Genomic DNA, 7,531 nt, shown 5'->3' on the forward strand with positions numbered 1-7,531 from the left:
CCCCCCCCCCCCCCCCCCCCCAAGGTCTGATCCTAGAATCACCCCTGCTGCTACTTCATACTTGTACTCCACTACACCTCCAAACATGAATGTTGTAATGTTTACTGAACTACTTTTATCTGACAGCTTTTGCATTATTGCTTCAGGTTTGTTTCTGCAACAGCTCATTAAGTATCAGATACAATAAAAACTATAAAGGTTTTTTTTCCTTTGACATTGATGCAGTATTAAACGAGATCGCTGCAGTCGGCAGCAGAGAAAAAAGCTACAGTGGAAGTTAATAGGATAAATGTCCAGCTTGTATGTAGGCTACCTTTATAAAAGTGCTCGTTTTGCTACTGACAGACTCAGATTAATAGTCGGTCTAACAACATTATGGAAAGGATTTCTAAGGAGGTCGACCTTTCTGTTAAAGATTAAGATCCTTTTTTTAAACATAAAAGTCCGCGAAATTGCGTTCGCTAAACCAGCCAAACTCTATGTTAATAATCAGTGATTTTAGCATCGTAAAATACGGCTTCTAAAACATCTGAGCTCTGAGCAGGGCTGGCTGTCAAGTGTGCGACTATCGGCTCCGTTTGGTCGGTATTTTCTTTCTTTCATTCCAATTTCGGGTCTGTCAGTCACGTTGAAAACCGGGGACCTTTCCGGGGACAGATCCAGCCGGGGACAGGTCACCAAAACCGGGGACTGTCCCCGGAAACCGGGGACGTCTGGTCCCCCTAACGTAGCTGCACCTACTCCGTTTTGCCTGCTCCAACTTGGAAACGCATATTAAAAATTGGCCAGAATTCTCCTTCAAATTAGCTTATACTAACTGCAGTAAGGTTAACACTGCCAGGTTTAAACATATGAAAATGCTTAATAGTTAGAAACATTCATTAGAAGTTTAGAAAAGTAATCAAAATGTAATTAAATGGGTTACTTTGATGAAGTAATTTAAATAGTTAAACTACTATTTACATTTGTTAAAGGGTAACTTGTAATCTGTCTAACCTGTTTAGCTTTCCCAACACTGATGGCAATGTTTTGCATGGTGAGCAGAAGAAAGTGTGACCCATATACTTCCTACTGTGGATGTAAATGCAGTGGGTTGATGCTAGAACTGATCTTCCGGAGGGATGGACAAAGGCATTACCCGCCCTATACTGATAAACTTTAGCATTTATTACTCTCACTCCTCATGCCGCCTTCGCCCGTCCCTCCGGACCATCCATTCTAGCATCAACCATTGCCAGGAATTCTTTTATGCCAGAGCCCTCTGCAGAGGCAACTCCTCTGCACCCAGTACCACAAATTGAGAAGATTGCATTTATTGCTTTAATGCTGTTCTCTGAATGTGACTTTAAGCCCCCAAAAACTATTTTCTCACTCAGTTTCTTACTATGAATAACAGTGTTCTACATTAGCTTATTTAGTCATAAATACTAAACGTTATGAAGTAAAACTTCAAATTTGAAGAGACTTTAATGAAAAAAATATACACTTTAATGCTGTTTTTTCTTGTTATTATCATCAACAGTCCAGTGTACAGTATGGCCACCAGCAAAACACTGTGGCCAGAGTAATAAAACAAAAGTTGAGAATGAGACCTGTTTCCACAGCAGCTGCCAGCAAACACTCATGTTGAACAAATTGCATTCTCCACTTCACCACCTCCATCCCACCACACATGAAGTCTTGTCTAGTGATGTTGCATTGGAGAATTTCTGCACAGAGTCCAAAAAGACTACCAACATGCAAAATGGCATGGAGCATCTGTGTGTGGGAGTGTGTACCAATCCTAAAGTGTGTAGTAAATTATGTCATTGATGGTTACATTAACATATGGTGTGCAGTGTGATGATATACGTTATTCATGCCCTCTGTTGTATCAATGTCATTATTTAAACTCAAATAATTAGAATCCCAGTGATCTGTCTGATGCCCTTAGCATTAGCTTAGCCTAGCAAAGATCCTGCAGCTAACTGGTTCCAACTAGCTACTGCTCCCAATAAATGACAAAATAATGCCAACATGTTCCTATTTACATGTTGTGATTTGTTTAGTCACAGGGTGTACAAATCAGAAGGTCACATGAGACACAGCCATCTTCCAACCGCATACTACCTGTGAACACTGGTGTGTGTACTGTAGAGATTTCCAACTCATCAAGGCAGTTCTGTTAAACTTGGGAATTCTACGCAGTGTACTCCACGCAAGGACAGTAAGCAGATTAAGCAAAATGGGCAAATTTTACAGTTTTTTTGGTAAATTACGGGCTTGTTGAGATTGTTTACATAAATCATTATGAAGAAATATAGTACAATGTATTAAACAACTTCAGCTTAATTGGAGTGAAAGAAGGGTTACTGTTGAACTTTGATTGTAAATTGGATATCAGAGTTGTGGCATCTAATCTTGTCTTGTACTAATGGAGTCTTAAATGATAATGTTTTTAAATGTTGTTCTGTGCATTTCTTCACTTTATGTGAAGTACTTTGAATTCCATCTGTTTAAAATATGCTATAGAAATATACTTGCCTTACCTAACTTGCCAGCATTTGTAGATTTGTATAAGTATGATGGGAAAGAAAGCCTAAACAAAAGTTGACAAATCGATTCTGAAGCTCCTTTTGAAACATTAGGCTTCTAAGGTGATAAATCTAAGATGATAAATTTGTATCCATGCGTAATACATTTTTACATTTCTTTGGTCGCAAACAATGTTGTCAGGTGTCAGGACATAGCCCCTGTTGTGCAAATCAATGAAGAATACTTGGTCAGTGGGTTTATTGCCATCACTAGGAAGATGGAGAAGCAGCAGAGTACAGGGAGGTGGAACAGACACACAGAATGAGGAGAAGCCTGAGGCAAGGTTTGCGTTAGTGTCTCTTGGGCCTGTTTCCTGTCTACCTACTGCCTACTTCCTGTCTGTCCATCACGGTGTGGCTGGGATTGGGTATGACACATAGCCTCCACGTAGACACAGAGGGTCCCATTCACTGCACTTGGTTTTAGGGCACATTTTGGGCCTGGAGGCATGCGTGTTATATTTCAAACAGGGGATCCGGCCTGGAACAGCACTTTGTAATCTTTGTGTGCCTTGCGTGACATCATTGAAGTGCACCTTATCTCTTACTGATGAAAATCAAGCATCAATGATGTAAAAAGACTTTGTAAGCGTTATTCTTTAAGTGGAATTTCCTGACGTTCACATAATTAGAGTAGGTCATTGTTCGCATTACATTTCTCTGACTCTAAAGATGCAGATGCATTCGAGCCACCTCCACCCTTGACCTCCTCTGGTACAACCATCTGCCTTTATAAGTTGCTCCATGCTGCCTACTCCTCCTGCTGTGGTAGTCCTCCACCTGTTGCCGGGACCCGGGGTTCTTCATTTCCCCAGAGATTGGTTAATGACTCGCATTTATTTTGGGAGCAATGACCACTCAAGTAATTAGCTAATTAGCCACTTTCTGTCAATTCTCTTGCAGATTGTGAGTGTGAAATGCACTGAAGACACAGCTATATTTGTGGTGCTCCTTTAATGCAGATGTATCTGGCTTTTATATCACCATATCACTTCATCAGCAGTTGTCATGGAACTGTATATGCTCAAACTTTCCATTATTTGGACATCTCGTCATGTCCATATACATGAGAGTGGTGTCAATTTTCTAACTCTTGGCAATGAAGTTAAACCCGTATTTTTCCAAAAAGTCAAACTATCCCTTTAAGTCACAATGAAAGCATCAAAGTATTCAAATTCAAAGTCGAATTGCCATTTTTTCCCATGATTGTTAAATTCCCATAATGTTTCCAAAAACTGCATTTTTTCATGCAACAGAGACTGTTGTTAAAGAATGACGATGTGCCTTTATTACATATATATATGTTGTACTGATAATATCCAGGCCACATGCGAGCCTTATCAATAATAGGAGTATTGTGTATATATAAAACGGGCCTTGAGCAGTAAAGGCTCATTATTAATACAAAAGATCTGCTATTTCAGTAGCATTGGTCTGTAATGGACTAGGACTACGGAGCTAAAGTGCTTTGACTAAGTGCTCCATCTGTCTCACTGTATCTAACACAGGTATAACTGTGTTTCTCAAAATAGAACAAAAGAACAAACTGACATTGGCAGAAGCTCTCAAAATCTCATCTCTCCATACAGGAACAGGACAGTGGAAAGGCGTCTCTTAGAAATGTGCTCTCACTACAGATCAATATACTTACAGTACACAGAAATATGCTTCCCAAATATTGGTGAATGATTATATGGGAGAGAAATATTAACAAGTGATGCTCAGAGGCAGCATTTAGTCTGGTTGTGTGATTTATTGCTGAGAGGAGACGGGAAATTTACCACATCAAAAACTCTTTTTAAAAGTAAATTTGAAGGGAAATGTGGAGGTATTTTGTGGTTCAGCTTGTCAGCCCCTTGACATTGCTATTATGTGCCCCAAAAGCTTGAGTTTTGCCAAACTATTGAGCGTAAGCACCAAATACTAAAATTACCCGGCTCCAAATCCAAAAAAATGTCAGTGCCAGCCTTGAAAAAAAAAACATGTTTTATTCTCAAGATAGAAGAAAAGAACAAAGAACACAAAATATTAAACAATATATGGTATTTTGTGTCTGAATACTTGGATACTTCCACATTGAATTGCATTTTAGTGTAGGAATGCAGCCATCAAATACTGCAAACTAAACATGCCTATTCTGGTGTGTTCTTCTGTTCCAACTTGCTGAATCTGTACAGGGAAAAGCAGATAGAGAACTGCATAGTCTACTACAAAATCTAACCATAGTCTTGCTACCACAAGCTAATATTAGCTAACATTCGCTAGCATGTTAACGGGGCTAGTCAGTCTTCTAACTGCTCTGAGGCTAGTAAATCAGCACATAGGAGACTGTAAAGTTGCTCGTCAACTAAGCAGGTAAGCTACCTGATACAACTATAAAATAGCAAGGTAACCAGTAAAACTAGAGCAGATGATTACCCTTGGCTAATTAAAAAAAAATAACTTACTTTAAGATGCTTCAGGTTGGAGGTGGAGTCATTTGGATGCTGAAAAGATGTTGGTTGCTGGCAAGCAGAGGTTGCACTGCACAGTTTTATTTGTTCCCCTGATCTTTCTTTAATGTGAAATTCGGTTTGAATTTCTAAGATAGAAACGCATCCCTGCCCTGGCTCTGTTGTGCCGGCTCTGGCTCCATCTCTACCTCTATCAGGGATCACGCAAAAAAGCTAATAATGGGGCTTCTAGGAAATGCATGGAGTTGCCTTCATTTATTTATTTATTTTTCTCGGGAAAGAGAGAAGTATTGTCATGTAATCCATTGATTTCAACTATGTAAGTACCAACAATAACTGTAACAGAATACAGTCATAATTTGTATTCTGAATACGTGATGAGTCTGGGCATTTAAAACCTTAAGATTGACATCACCTGGTCTTTCTAGACGATTATTGAGAACAATCCATGCCACTGTCAGGTCTCAGCTTTCCAAAGAGGGAAGTACAAGGTAATAACTCTGCAGGGTGCCCAAACCTTTGCAGATGCCCTTTTTTTGTTTTCTGTTATTTTGTAAGTGTAAACGATGTAAATAAAATCTAACTTTTTGTGACATATTATACGAAAGTCTAATCTTGTCATTTGATGCCCTTTGGAGATTTTTCCATCTTTTCTTGGCTTCTTTATGCACATTAATACAAATTTTTACCTGGGGTGGCCAAACTTTCGAGCCCCACTTTATGACCCTTTAAATCTGGTAGATTGTAATCGACGCATACATGCATGCGTGCATGTGTGCATACAGGAAGAGATTAGAGAGTCGGTACTGACGTCACAGATGGGTTTGAATCATAATAGGCAGACATTCTAAGTAATCCTAGCAGAAAAAGCACAGCTGGAATAATAACTTTATTAATTTTACAGTTTCTACACAATGCATGATGTGTAACAATTTGGAGCTCAAGCATTAGTCCAAGCTCCAAATTCTCCCGAACCACTCAAGCTCACTCATCTGCTTTGCTCCAGCATCTCCCGCCATTACCCCTAACTACCAACCCCCGGCCACAGCCGGCAGCCTGAAATATTAGCCTGACACTTTACAGTGGGCTTAGAAATGTCTTTGTCCAGGTTCACAAAGTGCTGTCACATTTATCAGACAGCCCTCATACTCTCCTGTTCTCACACACTACAATGATGTCAGAGGTGACATGATCTGCCATTGATTAAAGTATAAGCTGAGGGCTGGAAACTGGTCTATAGAACTTATTGGCAGCTAAACACACCCTAGGAAAAAGCACCACAGTGTCCATGCGCATGCGTAAAAGAAAAAGAAAAGAGGGGCAGAGTGTGTTTTTGTGTGTGAGGGGGGGAGAGGGTGAACTCATTAATACCTGGCATTGAAAAAGGAGAGCTCAACCAGTGTGAGGCGAGAAAGGGCAACACACACAAATGGTGTTGTGCAGATCAACAGCACCCCCTGTGTCTACATTCTAGAATTGCATCTTCTCTGTGAAAATCTATCTTTCTATCTATCCATACATCTATATTTTTTTTTATATAATGTATCTTCTATCTTTTTATATTATGTTAAGTGCCTTTCTTGTTGATCTGTCTGCCTGCTAATTGTGCCATAATTATGTGTTTAATAGCACTCAGCAACCCCAAAGGACATGCACGGAGAGTAAAGGGAAAGAACAAAAGGATAGACACACACGGAGACGAGTTTCATCACCACACGGATGAAAACATCAGTCTGTCCTCTGAGGGGAGTTTGATATTACATTTGAACCCCAACAGGGGCAGCAGCCAAGAGAGATAGGCAGAGGGATGATACACAGTCTATGAGGGCAGCAGGGAGTTCTTTTCACTTTACATTGTTATAGATGCCACAATATATTTAGCGAATGGAAGTAGATAAATCATAGATAATCATAAATACTTTTGAACCATTTGTCTGATATTTTAATATGCCAACTACTGAGACCAAGAGCTACTTTCCTCACCCAAAACTCTGTCTGTAACTCAGACTAACAATGCCTGTCATAACTCACCTGTTTACACTGATGAAAAAAGTAAAGAAAAAAGGATGTTTTAAGATTATCCTGGCAAAGGTTTTTCTCACCTGTTTTACAGTTGTTGTTTTTTAAGAAACACGGAAGAGAAAACAAGTAAGATAAGACTAAGAAAATGGATGACCACACATTTTTCTTTCTCACTTGCCTTGCAGGTGTTCAGTAGCAGACACATTTTCATGATGCAAACAAATTCCGCTACATCACAGTTAGACACAATGTGGAAAAATAGTGCAAGTTAATTGTTATGAACAGTGCAAAAAATCCCAATGCATGGCTCTGTCTGCAGCACACTCGCACACACACACAAACACACACACACAGGCTCAGATGCTGTCTTTCAGAGGAATTGCATCATTAAATATTCACATGATTGGCCTCACTCCTCCCGTGAATTTAAATTGAATAGCACATTGACCCTTCTTGTGTGTGTGAAACATAAAAAAATGATCT

At 39.6% G+C, this 7,531-nt stretch overlaps 1 long non-coding RNA gene across 1 annotated transcript; it reads right to left on the reverse strand.

Annotated features, from left to right (window-relative positions):
- Positions 1 to 1,348: 1,348 nt before the first annotated feature.
- On the reverse strand, positions 1,349 to 5,229 carry LOC117936202. Its single transcript, XR_004654903.1, has 3 exons — positions 5,017 to 5,229; positions 4,848 to 4,851; positions 1,349 to 1,360 (listed from the first exon to the last, which is right to left on the reverse strand). It is a non-coding gene; the product is annotated as an uncharacterized LOC117936202 (long non-coding RNA).
- Between the last annotated feature and the right edge of the window lie 2,302 nt (positions 5,230 to 7,531).

Source organism: Etheostoma cragini, chromosome 20, assembly GCF_013103735.1.
Source record: "Etheostoma cragini isolate CJK2018 chromosome 20, CSU_Ecrag_1.0, whole genome shotgun sequence".
Lineage (NCBI taxonomy): Eukaryota > Metazoa > Chordata > Actinopteri > Perciformes > Percidae > Etheostoma > Etheostoma cragini.